Source organism: Chiloscyllium plagiosum, unplaced genomic scaffold (assembly GCF_037043375.1).
Source record: "Chiloscyllium plagiosum isolate Xiang-an unplaced genomic scaffold, Cpla_swu_hap1 HiC_scaffold_2, whole genome shotgun sequence".
Classification (NCBI taxonomy): domain Eukaryota; kingdom Metazoa; phylum Chordata; class Chondrichthyes; order Orectolobiformes; family Hemiscylliidae; genus Chiloscyllium; species Chiloscyllium plagiosum.
Window position 1 is genome coordinate 88,263,262 of NW_028270140.1, and position 13,566 is coordinate 88,276,827.

Sequence of the window (13,566 nt, forward strand, 5' to 3'; positions counted from 1 at the left end):
AGCACAATCTGTAACCATTTGGCTGGCATATCCCCCACTCAACTATTACCATCAAGCCAGGGGATCAACCCTGGTTTATTGGAGAGTGCAAGAGGGCATGCCAGGAGCAGCATCAGGCATACCTAAAACTGAGGTGTCAACCTGTTGAAGCTACCATACAGGACCACTTATGCGCCAGACGATATAAACAAGTGATAGACACAATGAAGCAATCCCACACCAACCTATCAGATCTAAGTCCTGCAATTCTTCCACATCCAGTGGTGAATGGCGGTGGACAATTAAACAACTCACTGGAGGAAGAGGCTCCACAAATATCCCCATCCTCAATGATGGAGGAGCCCAACACATCCGTGCAAAACTTAAGGCTGAAGCATTTGCAGCAATCTTCAGTCAGATGTGCCGAGTGGATGATCCATCTCAAGCTCCTCCAGTGGTCCCCAGCATCACAGGTAACAGTCACCAGCCAATATGATTCATTCCACATGCTATCAAGAAATGGCTGGAGTCACTGGATCCTGCAAAGGCAATGGCCCCTGATAACATTCCAGCAATGGTACTGAAGACGTGTGCTCCAGAATTTGCCGCTCCCCTAGCTAAGCTCTTCCAATACAGTTCAACACTGGCAGCTACCCAACAATGTGGAAAATTGCCCAGGCATGTTCTGTACATAAAAAGCAGGACAAATCCAACCTGGCCAATTACTGCACAGTCTCTGTATACCTCTTTTTATAATATGATCTTCAGAATGGCATGTTCTAAATCAATTATAGCTCAGCCAAAGTTGGATATATGTTTTGCAAAACTTCCACACTATTCAATTCTAACTGCTAAAATTAACGCCTATCTCTTGGTTTGCTACAGTTTAAATGGGTTTGCTAACTTGTGGCATGGTAAAAACAATGGCTGCAGATGCTGGAAACTAGATTCTGGATTAGTGGTGCTGGAAGAGCACAGCAGTTCAGGCAGCATCCAAGGAGCAGCAAAATCGACGTTTCGGGCAAAAGCCCTTCATCAGGAATAAAGGCAGAGAGCCTGAAGCGTGGGGAGATAAGCTAGAGGAGGGTGGGGGTGGGGAGAAAGTAGCATAGAGTACAATAGGTGAGTGGGGGAGGGGGTGAAGGTGATACGTCAGGGAGGAGGGTGGAGTGGATAGGTGGAACAGAAGATAGGCAGGGGGACAGTGCTGAGCTGGAGGTTTGGAACTAGGGTGAGGTGAGGGAAGGGGAAATGAGGAAACTGTTGAAGTCCACATTGATGCCCTGGGGTTGAAGTGTTTCGAGGCGGAAGATGAGGCGTTCTTCCTCCAGGCGACTGGTGGTGAGGGAGCGGCTGTGAAGGAGGCCCAGGACCTCCATGTCCTCAGCAGAGTGGGAGGGGGAGTTGAAATGTTGGGCCACAGGGCGGTGTGGTTGATTGGTGCGGGTGTCCCAGAGATGTTCCCTAAAGCGCTCTGCTAGGAGGCTCTCAGTCTCCCCAATGTAGAGGAAACTGCATCGGGAGCAACGGATACACTAAATGATATTAGTGGATGTGCAGGTAAAACCTTGATGGATGTGGAAGGCTCCTTTAGGGCCTTGGATAGAGGTGAGGGAGGAGGTGTGGGTGCAGGTTTTACAATTCCTGCGGTGGCAGGGGAAGGTGCCAGGATGGGAGGGTGCGTTGTAGGGGGGCATGGACCTGAGCAGGTAGTCACGGAGGGAACGGTCTTTGCGGAAGGCGGAAAGGGGTGGGGAGAGAAATACATCCCTAGTGGTGGGGTCTTTTTGGAGGAGGCGGAAATGTCGGCAGATGATTTGGTTTATGCGTAGGTTGGTAGGGTGGAAGGTGAGCACCAGGGGCGTTCTGTCCTTGTTACGGTTGGAGGGGTGGGGTCTGAGGGTGGAGGTGCGGGATGTGGACGAGATGCATTGGAGGTCATCTTTAACCATGTGGGAAGGAAAATTGCGGTCTCTAAAGAAGGAGGCCATCTGGTGTGTTCTGTGGTAGAACTGGTCCACCTGGGAGCAGATACGGCGGAAGTGGAGGAATTGGGAATACGGGACGGCATTTTTGCAAGAGGTAGGGTGGGAAGAGGTGTAATCCAGGTAACTATGGGAGTCGTTGGGTTTGTAAAAAATGTCAGTGTCAAGTCGGTCGTCATTAATGGAGATGGAGAGGTCCAGGAAGGGGAGGGAGGTGTCAGAGATGGTCCAGGTAAATTTAAGGTCAGGGTGGAATGTGTTGATGAAGTTGATGAATTGCTCAACCTCCTCGTGGGAGCACAAGGTGGTGCCAATGCAGTCATTAATGTAGCGGAGGAAGAGGTGGGGAGTGGTGCCGGTGTAATTAGCGAAGATTGACTGTTCTATGTAGCCAACAACGAGACAGGCATAGCTGGGGCCCATATGTGTGCCCAAGGCTGCCAACAAAGAAACAGGCATAGCCATAGGCAAAGAGACAGGCATAGCCGCCTCAGAACACTTAAACCCCAGGGCATCAGACTGGGCTTGTATACCCTTGAGTTTAGAAGACTGAGAGGGGATCTGATTGAGACATATAAGATTATTAAAGGATTCGACATTCTGGAGGCAGGAAACATGTTTCTGCTGATGAGTGAGTGCCGAACCAGAGCACACAGCTTAAAAATACGGGGTAGACCATTTAGGACAGAGATGAGGAGAAACTTCTTCACCCAGAGAGTGGTGGCTGTGTGGAATGCTCTGTCCCAGAGGGCAGTGGAGGCCCAGTCTCTGGATTCATTTAAGAAAGAGTTGGATAGAGCTCTCAAGGATTGTGGAATCAAGGGTTATGGAGTTAAGGCAGGAACAGGATACTGATTAAGGATGATCAGCCATGATCATATTGAATGGTGGTGCAGGCTCGAAGGGCAGAATGGCCTACTCCTGCACCTATTGTTTATTGTCTATTGTCTATCAATGTGGACTTCAACAGTTTCCTCATTTCCCCTTCCCCCACCTCACCCTAGTTCCAAACTTCCAGCTCAGCACTGTCCCCATGACTTGTCCTACCTGCCTATCTTCTTTTCCACCTATCCACTCCACCCTCCTCCCTGACGTATCACCTTCAACCCCTCCCCCACTCACCTATTGTACTCTATGCTACTTTCTTCCCACACCCCCCCCTCCTCTAGCTTATCTCTCCACGCTTCAGGCTCTCTGCCTTTATTCCTGATGAAGGGCTTTTGCCTGAAACATCGATTTTACTACTCCTCGGATGCTGCCTGAACTGCTGTGCTCTTCCAGCACCACTAATCCAGTAACTTGTGGCATGGCCTATCATGAGTGGTGTATATCTTTTTCTGGTGTATTCTTCTACCCCACCCAGACTCACATCTTCCAACTAATAAATGGCCTGGCTATTCTTCCTAACAAAGTGTCCGAACTCACATTTATCAATGTTGTACTTAATTCACAATTATTTGTAGATTTATTAATGTCCTTTTTTCAATTTCTTTGCCATTCTCCCCAGTATTGACAATCCTTCATGACCCAGCTTGGTGTCACCTGCAAATTTAGAAATTTTGCTTTTGATTTCTGGGGGATAGTGGTGAGTGGGTTGCCCACCAGACTTAAAAGGTTACCCCCCCCCCCCCCCCCCCCCCTCCCCCCAACGCATTCAAATCCATCAGTGGGGATTGTTTAATCCAGTCCATTAAGTATGTAGACAACTGGATAGTCCATGACAAGGAGAAGGCTAAAGCATTGGGAGATTAGTTAAAAAATTAGGAAGACAAGAAGAAACTATGTGACAACATCATTAAATGACATAGAACAAAATTATAAGATATTTTCCAGACATAGCAATAAAAAAGGATGGGTGCAATAGAATTGTATTAATGGATAAACAAGTTAATACCACAGCAAATGATAGAAAGATGGCTGAAATATTAGACAATGATTTTGCTTTGGCATTTACCAAGTACTGGAGAGTTGTCGGCTTCAGGTTGGCTGGCAACTTTGGAGACAAGACTTCCTGATTGAACAGAGCAGAAGTACTGCTATTATCCAAACAAATGGCTGTCAGCTGGGTGTAGGATAACGGGTGTTCTACTTGCTGGGTGCAGTGTGGGAGAATGGTAGTTGGGATGTCATCCAATATAAACAGCTCAGTAGCATGCTTAACTTGGTATCCGTTACAAGCACAACATTGGCAGGTGTGGAATAAGAATAGAGAATGCTGGAGAAACTTAACTGGCTGTATCTGTGGAGCAAGAAACTGACTTCATGTTTAAAGTCTGATGCCTCTTTGAAATTAACTCTGTTTCTCTCTCTACAGTTGCAGCCAGATCTGCTAAGTTTCTCCAGCACTCACTATTTTTATTACAAATTTACAGCATTCACAATATTTTGCTTTAAACTCATTGATGGCTTTCACAAATGTGTTTCAGCATCTCTTTTCTCGTGTCCTTAGGGACATAAACTCTATTAGCTTTGTCTAAGATGGCATCTTGGTCTGTCACTTCACTTCTGTATTCTTAACACTCTCTTAAAACAACAAATGTATCCTTGATGCTTTCAGGCCACTGTTTCATCATTACTTCCTGTAGCACTTGGAGAGTTGTTTCCTGTTGCATTGTTTGCTTCATTTGAACAAAATGTTTATTTTTCAGATTCAATGCCTCTACTGGTTGATGATTTCCAGGGCTATTGCTTTTTGTTGAAGCTGGAGATTTCACACTCTGCCTGTAACATACTCAATTTTCTTCATTAGGTTGACAGCCCTGAAAGGATGTGCATCTATTTTCCTTGTTTGTATGTTATGTCCAGACTCTATCTCTTAAAATAAAGTAACATTCTTTGCAACTGCTTTGCACCTGGCAGAAATAGTTTGAGGAAGAGACTTTAAAATGGTTTATGAGCAGCCACCCCTGTCATTTTGTCTCTCGTAAACAGGTATTGATTAAAATGCTTGCAAGTAAAGACAATAGCTAAGCATCCTTTCTCAACCTGAGTGTAGCATTCAGTGTATGTTAATGTCCTGACTGCAAAACCAACTGATTGTTCTTGCTATATAGACGCTTTGTGCTCATCATACATAAGATAACTTCATCATTGCCATTGTAGTATCTCAACACTAATTGTGATTGTAGTGAAAATTGCTTCTCGTTCTGTGCCCCAATACCACTCCACATCCTTTGCAGTGAGCTTGTGTGGAGGTTGATACTCTGATGACAAATTACTCAAGAACTTAGATGATGATCATGGGTTTGCAATGGTTTCTTCCCTGTCTTCATATCCATTAACTGGCTAATGATCCATAGTAGCTCCATTCTGGGAATATCACTTACTATCATACACTATCTGCATCAATACATTTCTGAAAGAGTTGCAGTTACAAGTGCTTTGCTTAACAAAACATCTTTTTATCTAAATTGGCAGGGACGCTGAGTGGCAGCAATGGGAAATAAGTGAAAAAGTTGTGAAAAAAGGTTATGTGATTCTGCTGCATAATTGTCCAACAGTTAATTTGTTCAACTGCAACTTTGTATCTTTGTGTATATAATAACAATTCTAATTGTGGACACAAGGACTCATGATCAAAAGAAACTGACAGAAAAATGAGACAAAAATAATAAAGTATATTCAGGTAGGAGGTTTTGGAGAACATACTACTTTCAATAAGACATACACTGATATATGAGTGGAAATATTGGAAGGCAGTAGAAATTGGTTTATTGTGAGATTGACAGTGAAATTAAGATTTATTTAGATGCAAGTAACTCATCTCTTCACTCCCCAAAGCCTGTCTACCATCTACAAAGCACAGGCCAGTAGTATGATGGGATTCACTTGACCAGATGAGTGCAGCTTCAACAACCCACAAGAAGCTTGACACCACCCAGGAGATATCAGTCAGGTTGATTGGCATCTTATCCAAAGGCATCTACTTTCTCCACCACTAATGCTCAGTAGCAATTGTATGTACTCTCTACAAGAAATACTGTAGAAATTCACCAATGATCCTTGGACAGCTCTTTCCAAACCATGACCACTTACATCTAGATGGACAAGGGCTTCAGCTACACCAAATCTCCAAGTTTCTTCCCAAGCCCCTCGCCATTCTGACTTGGAAACATATTGTGGTTTCTTCAATGTCAATCATCAAAATTCCACAATTTTTTTCTTGAACTGCATTATGGGTCCACCTACAGCATATGGACCGCAGTAGTTCAAGAAGGCAGCTCACCACCACCTTGTCTAGGGTAACTAAGGTTGGTCAATAAATGATGGTCCAACCATTTAGATGACATCTAAATCCCCTGAATAATAATTTAAAAATCTTTGTATAATAGTTGATTATTTTTTAGATTATTTTTGATGAGAAGAGCGATCCTTGTTAGTTTTGTTCTTTGATTTTGGTTTTCTTACTCAGTACATTTTTATACAGCAACCTTTGTGTTATGCATCATTCCATCAAGTGGAATTCTCTACTAACGGAATTTCTGATACTTCCTGGACATGAATCATCAGTTTATCAAACAGGACCCTTGCAGAAATCCCAAGATTTCCCAATCACCTCCCTACAACCATGCAGGTTTCCAGCAGAGGTAGTGGTGGTCCCCCACTTCATCATAGCCACATGTCCTTGATCATTCCACTATGGCTTCCAATGAATCAGGGATGAGCTGAATTGAGAAGCACGGGAGTTGTGTTGATGTTTAAGCAGAAAGTTGACATCTGCAGATATATTGAAAAGGTTGACATTTGGAAGGTTTTGGGGAAAGAAAGTAAAGCTTGGTAATCCATGATGTGCGATGGCAGGGCTCAAAAAAATAATTACTGATGTTTCCACTAATTGTGAATCAAATAAGACGATTAAAGGATGCTGTGATCCAGGTGCAGGCAGTTCAGGCAACCAGTCACTGTTTATATGAAGGGTTCTCATTCAAGCAGAAGTCCCCCCTATCTCCAGCCTGATGCTCAGTGAAAATTCAAAATAAATCATCAGCACATTACATTGACTGAACCATGTGAATTTTCTAATAGATAACTTGCATGTTTTACACTTTGGCATGACATTAGAAGATTAGTCGTATATAGTGAACAAAAATTGGCTGAATCTGCAGAAAACACTTTGAATTTTTAAATAATTGGTTTCTGAACATAATCTAGCCCATGTTCAAATGTATAATGTGCAGATGAAATTGGCTTGTGTTGGTGATGTTTGCTGAATTTTACACTGGCAGATACAAATGAATCTGTTTTTATTGATTGCGAACAGAATAAAGATATAATTACAGTGCTTACATGTGCAAATACTATAAGTTTGTATAAAGTAAAGCTTTCCGTATGTGGAAAGTTTAAGTTTCCTCAGTCATCTAAAGAGGTTACACAGTTACCTGTAATTTACAATACACAGAGTAAAACATGGATAGACAAAGGCGTTTTTCAAAAATAGTTTCACCACGTTTTTGCACTCACAGTGAAAGAATATTTTAGAAAAATAGGCAAGTCTAAAGACAGTGAAATGATTTCCAATATTAAACGATTGTTGAGCACGCCCTCATGAATCTGAGTTAATGAACAGTAACATAGTTTATCAAATTTGGCATCTCAGTGTAATCTCATCCATTCAGACTACGGATCAGGGTGTCCAACAGAATATGAAATTAATTTTTGCATTTTGGCGATGTCATTTTCAGGGTTTTTAAGGAGGGTTTCCCTCTCTGGGCCATGACAACTTTTCTCATGAACTCTTCCATTGCACACTTCATGTAATAGGCATCAAGATTTCTTGAACCCTTCCAGTTGAATTGTGTGGTTAGAGATGTGGAATTCCTCACTACTGCCAGGATCTTTCAGAGTTCACACTACGGGCACTATATCTAAACCCCTTGAGCAAACCGCTTCAAACATCTGTTGCTTGTCCATTATTCCACAGGTCTTGACCAAGTAAGGGAAGGTAAGACCCAGTTTGTGGACAGGGACATGGCGGGCTTGCTGCCCAGGGAGTGGAGAGTACCCCGCGTTCATCTTTGCTCAGGACTGTCAAAGGAGACCACAGTGCCTAGTGTGGAATGCAATAGCCATCCACATCCCTGCACTGTCAATAGTGAGGGGAAACTCCCAGCAATATATTAAGGTGGTCAATAACCTTCCGTGCTCCATTCCTGCTTTCCATCTGCTAGATTTTTGCCCACTCACACAACCTGCCTACATCTATCTTCAAACATCTTGTCCCTTCTCCATAACATGCATTCTTCCCCAATTTGGTGTAGTCTGCAAATTTTGCTACCATGTCTTTGCTCCTTGCATCATTGACATAAATTGTAAAGTCGAGATCACTGCACAGCCCAGTACACATCCTGTCATTCACAGTCATTATCCCTGATGAGTCACAGAAGATTGCCTGCACCCCTGACACTTGTTCCAATTTTGCTGGCATAGCATAGATTATCCCCTGATAATTCCAGTTGACTTTTCCTGTCTAAATCCTTAGGTCTGGCCATGTTCCAACCCTCAGACTGACTCATCAGGGCAATCCTGTCTGAGCATGACCCAGCTCCCTGATAGGTGTATCTACAGCTCCTGACTCACTTATTTGGGCTGGATGGGATTAACCTGCAGGGCTCACTGTGGTAAAATCCCTTCGAAAGACACAGATCCTCAGACGCTAATTGCATCAAGCACCCAACTGGTGTGACCAAAGCCGTTGACTGAAATAGGACAACCCCTTGAATTAATGTGGCTGCCACTCCAACTCCTATAGTCCCCCTTCAATTAACTAAGGACTATTCAGACAGGGTCATTTGGTTGAAGCCACTTGCCACAAAACTCTGTTAAATGCTGTAGGTGTGATACTGACATAACATGGTGCTGTACAGCAACATGTCTGACCTTTGATTGCTCGACACTGACAAGTATGAAAACCTGTTTGGCTTTCTGATTGCCCAGTAAAGCAAGACATGCTGAGATACTGTGAGCCTTTAAGTTCTGAATGAAGTAGCAATGGGCTAAAGGCAAGGCAAAGCAGAGATGCTGCAAGCATCCAAGCAAACGCAAAGTTAGAAAGTGCTAACAAAGCAAGCTAAAAGTCCTTTGATGCATCTTATGCAGACGCACAAGTTGTGTATCCCTGCACATGGAGGGACTTGGTAGCAGCTGTATAATGTCATGTGTCGGTGCATTTCAAACTGATGTAATGCACCATTGAAGTGTTTTCTGAGTTAGTTCGAGATCGATCACGGTGCTGTGGTGAGGCTGGTGCTTCACTAATATCAACATCTGCAGATGAAGAGTGGAAAGGTGCCAATGGAGAGTGCTATTTAATGTTGATGAATGATGATGAACATGGAGAACTTGAGAAGCAACCGCAAATTTTATTCACCTGGTCACCACTCTGATTTCCAAGCCGGGAATTAGCAGTGTCCAGTTCCTCACCGGTATCTGAGAAAATCACAACCCACCTATCAGTGAGACAAGATTAGCTAATAATGTGGTGTTAATGCATGAAAATAGAGTCTGCATCGGGTCTACAAGCAAGATGTTCATCTAGTTTTTGAAAGTTTAAGGGGAAAATCAGGCCTTTTTCCTCAATGCTGAGAATCTTAATTTTTCATTTCGATTACATTCTCCTGAATTTCTTCAAGAGCTGGAAAGTGTTGCCCATCAATGTCACAGAAGAAATTTCATGAGGACATTAATCAACGACAAAGACATCATACAGTACTTTTGATCTGTTTAATATATAAAAGTTTCAATTTTTAATGTGACCAATTCCTTTAAATCAATGATTAGTGCAACATTGATGAGGAATTGAAGAAAATTATTACTTGGAGTAATGCTTGCAGAAGGCTGTTCTGGTGAAGAAGATTTTGAACGACTTATGGGAAGACCGAGAACAAATATACCATCCGAAATCATTCATATGGTGAATGATACTCTTTTAACCCACCTAATCAGCAAATTGTGCATATGTATGATGCAAGTGTGGTTCAAAACTGACTTGAAGCTGAAGTGACCCATGCTGTTAATTGTGCTGAAATGATGGAAAGTCTTGTGAAATCTCAAAAGCTGAAGGAGATGGGAAAAGGGGACTGAAGAAGATTTCAGAAGTAAGGGGAGAAAATAACTTGGTCTGATGCTGCTTTAGCTTTTTCTAAACTGATCAAATTTACTGAAATGCAAAGTAACTTCACATGTTTATCTAATAAAATAGCCAGAGCTTGTACTAGGGCTCAACCTCCTATATCTTCCACATCTTTAGAGACAGTTTTAAGAGATATTGAGAATTTGTTCCTCTTGCATATGTCTACTCAGCAAGGTGGCTCAGTGGTTAGCACTGCTGCTGCACAGCACCAGAGGCCCAGGTTTGATCCCACCCTCTGGTGACTGTCTGTGTTGAAATTTGCATATTTTCCTTGTGTCGGATCGCTTTGCTCCCGTTTTCTCCTACTGTTCAAAGATGTGCATATTAGGTGGATTGACAATTCTAAATTAACCAGGGAGGTGCAGGCTAGGTGAGACAGCCATGGGAAATGCAGGGTTATAAGGATTGTGGGGGGTGGGGGATGGGGGGGGAGGTGGTTGGTTCAGGTGGGATGCTCTTCGGAGGTGTAGTGTGGACTCAATAGGTTGAATGGCCTGTATCCACACTGTAAGGATTCTAAGATCTACATTTGATTATTTTGTTCTGTAATTTATGTTTGAATGTACTGTTAGAGACGAGAAATGAAAAGAATTCTGCTCTTGCATTTCTGCGTATTATTTTATATTTTATTCTTTGGAAGTCCACGCTACACATACATTACACAGTATTTCATAAGTAAATGTAACTTTCTGTGAATCAGAAGCTTTGATTAATAAGCAACAATCTTTCCTGCACACGCTGGATCATAAAAATGTTACTATACATAGTTTTAATACTGCGCTTACTGTTACTTGTTTTCATACTCCAGCTGAGGTCTAATAAATGTCTTGCATAAGTTCAACAGCACCTTTTTGCTTTTACACTCTATGCCCCTATTAATGAAGTCAAGAATGCTGTATGCTTTAGTTGCTGCTCTCTCCATTTTCAAAGATCAGTATACATATAAACTCAGGTCCCTCTGATCTTGCACTCCCTTTAGAATTGCACCCCTTACTTTATATTGTCATTCAGTGTTCTTCTGACCAAAGTGCACCACCTTTCACTTCCTTGCATTTAACATCATCTGCCACCTCTCCATCCACTGCAACAACTTGTCAATGTCCTTTTGTAGTTCCACACTTACTTCCCCATAGTTTACGGTTCTTGCAAATTTCATGTTACCTGCAAACTTGTCCTACCTAAATTGTCCCCTACACACCAAGATCCACATCATTAATACATGTCAAAAAGAAGCAAAGGTTCCAATACCAATCTCTGAAGATCTCCACTGCAAACCTTCCTCAAGCCCAAAAAATATCCTTTGACCATTACTCTGCTTTCTTTCACTCATCCAATTTTGCATCAATCTTGCCACTGTCCCTTTTAAGCCATGGATCACAACTTTCTTCACAAGTCTGCTGGAGAGCATTGCAGCAAATGTTTTCTGGATACTATGTCATAAGTGTATTCCTCACCAACTCTTTTCATCATCTCTTCAAAAGACTCTTGATTTCCTCTTTAGAAATCCACGCGGACTCTTCCTAATCAACCCACCTTTCTCCATGTGAAAACTGATTTTATCCTGTTCCCACCAGTTTCTCCATGACCGAAGTTAATCTAACTAGTCTATAATTGCCGGGATTAGCCTTACGAACCTTTCAGAACAAGGTGGTAATGTTGACAATTCTCCAGTCTCTTGTCACCTTCCCAGAGTCCAGGGAAGACTGAAATATTTTGACCAATGCCTCCTGTGATGATGCTGCTCCTTTAATAAGGTTATGTTGCCCTTCGGTTTTTTTTTCAGGATATTGTAAAAGCACAGGTTCTGAAAAGTCTGGGCTTGAATGGGTTTTAGGGCCAGTTTGATTATAGCTAACAGATACTTCCTCAGAAAAAAGGCTTTCAAGTTTTAAAACAAACACTTGTACATTGAAAGAGGAGTGGCTAATTCTTCCAATTCAGCTTTTTTCTGGTTTAATTTGTTTTTTCTTTGGCATTCTGGCTATTCATTGAAAGCAGGCAGGGTGGTAGAAGCTGCTGGGCCCAACGAATCAGGTCCATGCTGATTCTCCTCTCTCTGACATCTCTCCTGTAAGATCTTGTGTTTGATTTTATCTTTTGTACCAAAGGGTGTTGTTGCAAGTTTTTGGAACAACATCATTAAGTCGGGGTAGTCTGTTGGTTTTTCGGAGAGATTAGGTTACTCGGTATTCTGTTCTCTTTTGTTTGTGTAATAATAATGTTTGTTTTTACCTCCTTTACCATCCAGGGAACTCTGAATTTGTTAGTCCTACTTTTTGCATCAAAGAATATACTTTGACTATACCATATCAAATACTCCTTGAAGTTGGCCAATTATTCAGTCACTGATCTTACTGCTAACCGTTTTCATCCAATCGATCACGCTCAGCTCTGTTCAAGCCTCATTGAAGTCAACTGTCTGCCAATTCATTTTTCTTGCTATGGATTGTTGCATGTCATTCTCCAACATCAACCTGAAAATACAGTCATCACTATCTCCAGAATGATGCCTCACTGATACTTGGTCCACTTGACCCCATTTTCAAAGACCAGGTCCAATAATGCATCCTTCCTCGTATACTCTTGGACACAATCCAGGAACACTTGCCCCTTGCAGTCCCTTATACTACCAGTATCCAAGTTTATATTTGGCTAATTGAAGCCCCCATTTTAACTCTTCTATAATGATGGCAATTTTCTGTCATTTCTCTCTACTTTCTTTCACTAGTTTCCACTGGTCAGTAAACTACATTGAGCAATGTAATTGTACCAATGTAATTGAGTTGTAGTCAAAATGACTCTACACTTGAACTCTCCGAGATATGTTCTTTCTCCAGCACTACAATGCTGTCCTAAACCATAACTGCAACCCTCCTACTTTCCTTCCCCTTTTATCTTTCCTGAACAAATTAAAGCCAGGAATATTTAACACCCAGCCTTGCTCTTCCTTGAGCCAGGTCTCCTTCACCACTGAAACATCATAATTCCACATTGCAATCTGCATTTGTAACTCCCCAACCTTATATACTGATTTCTTATACATTAAACATTTACATACATGCAGGTTAATTGTTTTGGGCTTCTTTTCTCCCTTTTTTTTTACTTTACTTATTATCTTTCAATTTTCTATGCTAGTGCCAGCTGATTCTTTAAGTATTTTGTTAGCCCTGGTATTCACCTCTAATAGATTTTCTTGATTCCACAACTCCTGCCAAGTTCATTTAAAGCTTACCCAATAGCATCAGCGAAACATTCCACAGGGACCTCAGTCCCATCTCTGTTTAGAAATGACCCATTCAGGTTGTACAGATGCCACCTTCCCCAGAGCCAGTTCCAGGAATCCAAAGCCACCCTTCCTGCACCACCTTTCAAGCCTCACATTCATTTTCCTTATCTTGTTCTTTCTGTATTCACTACTCCCAGTGGTCTGGAGAATGCTACATGTTGGTCTTGCTTGCTAACTTTCTACTTGGT

General features: G+C 42.1%; 1 protein-coding gene across 1 annotated transcript in view; it reads right to left on the reverse strand.

Moving 5' to 3' along the window:
- LOC122560501 (aminopeptidase Q-like) overlaps nucleotides 1-13,566 on the reverse strand; it is a 157,694-nt gene that overhangs the window by 73,498 nt on the left and 70,630 nt on the right. The window lies entirely within an intron of this gene.